The following is a 2,139-nucleotide window of genomic DNA, read 5'->3' as shown; positions in this document are numbered from 1 at the left end:
CTTGGGCATTGCTCCAGCTGGGACAAAGTTTTTTCAACTTTTTATTTTGAAATGATTTCAAAGATATAGAAAAGTTGTGAAAATGGTTTCAAGAAAACCTGGACAGGCTTCAGGCAGATTCCCTAATGGTTAACATTTTATGACGTTTACCTTCTATGTGTGTATGCATATATACATATATGTTTCAGGCTTTGTTTTCAGCATTTGTTTTCGGCATATATACCACATTGGATATAATTAGAAGGCTTGTGATATTAATTTTTCCAATTACTAGAGTTTTTATCTTTGATCAATTGGTTAAGGTGGTGTCTGCACTAAAATGTTACCATTTTTTAAGTTACTCTTTTAAATTTGTAATTAATAGGTATCATTTGGGTAGTTATTGTGATACTATAACATTAACATTTTTCTTATTAAAATCTCACCCACTGTTATTCAAATCCATTGCTGATGCCTACATGGCAAATATGGTGGTCTAACGGTGAGTTTTCTAATTCTTTCATTTCTTCTTCCTTTTTAGTTATACTTTTTTCTTTTTATGAATAAAATGTTAATGTTGACATTATTGCAGACTTGCCCCTTGTCACTTCTCCTCCCTCTTTTTTGCCTTCACTACACTATTGTTTGTGTCCATGAGGTACCCAAATATGTTCTTTAGCTAATACTTTCAGCTTCTTTATCTGGTCACCCCAAGCCTTCTCCCATCTGGTTTCTGCCTTTCTGTTCTATTTAGCCATGCTTCAGATTCCATTTTGTTCATCAGTTTGTTCATTAGACTCCACATATTAGTGAGATCCTATGGTATTTGTCTTTCTCTGACTTGCTTATTTTGTTAGCATAATACTCTCCAGGTCCATCTATGCTGTTGCAAAGGGTAAGAGTTCCTTCTTTTATACAGCCATGTAGTATTCCATTGTGTAAATGCACCACAGCTTTTTTATCCACTCATCTGCTGATGGGCACGTGGGCTGTTTTAAGATCTTAACAAATGTGAATAGTGTTGCTATGAACATAGGGGTGCATATATTCTTTCTGATTGGTGTTTTGGGATTCTTAGGATATATTGCCAGAAGAGGGATCACTGGGTCGAAAGGCAATTCCATTTTTAATTGTTTTGAGGAAACTCCATGCTGTTGTCCACAGTGGCTGCACCAGTTTGCATTCCCAGCAACAGTGCCCTAGGTTTTTCTTGTCTCCACAACCTTGCTAGCAGTTGTTGTTAGTTGATTTATTGATAGGAACCATTCTGGCAGGTGTAAGTTGATATTCCTTTATAAGAAGGAACTTACCCTTATTCTGCAGTCATTTCTTTATTTATTCATTTATATCATTATGGATACATGGATTATTATTCTCTGAGTTATAATACATTACCAGTGTTATTTATTTTGAAACTTTTGGCGTCTTCATTACTTACAAAAATACTAAATGATCACAGGAAGCCAACTGGAAAATATGTATAAAAGAGACACCAGAAGAAAAAATCAGAAATTAAGAAACTAAAGGAAATTTTTACCACAGGAGATGGGTCAGGAGTGGCACAGAAAGAATGGGGAAGGGAACAGTATAGATGTTAATATAAACCTATAAATTACAATCTATACATTTTAAAACCCATGATTTCTGATTGATAGCTCCAGTTCTGGTTTGACACCATAGAGTCCTTTCCAGCCTCTCCATTTCCATGTACAGAGCTCTTTTTCCCAAGCGTGAGAGTGAAACCCTTTTCCTCCGTGTTTATTTAGTTGCTGAGTCTTTGGATATATGGTAACGTGTTTCAGAATCTTGAACTCACACCACTGTTAATGATGCTCAACAGCTTATAACATTGTTTAAACTATTTTTAATTGTGGGAGTATATAGACAAAATTCTGGGTTTAAGAATTGCTTTGGTTATTTATTTTATTTTTCTCTTTAGTCTAATTTTGGAGTTAATTTGAAATATAATTTCAGTTCATTTGTATTGTTTTTATCTATTTTGCTTTATTCACCACCTCTCCTATTTATTTTTTGTGACAAAATGCAGCATAGTCAAAACTACATAAAAAATCCGACTCATCTCTCCATCCCTTCTGCCCACCTCCTGTGGGTAAACAATCTCTGTTTCTGATTTATTCTTCCTGTGCTTCTTTCTGCTCA

This window comes from Myotis brandtii, unplaced genomic scaffold, assembly GCF_000412655.1.
Source record: "Myotis brandtii unplaced genomic scaffold, ASM41265v1 scaffold3720, whole genome shotgun sequence".
Taxonomy (NCBI): Eukaryota; Metazoa; Chordata; class Mammalia; order Chiroptera; family Vespertilionidae; genus Myotis; species Myotis brandtii.
Note: the sequence above shows the minus strand (reverse complement) of the source record.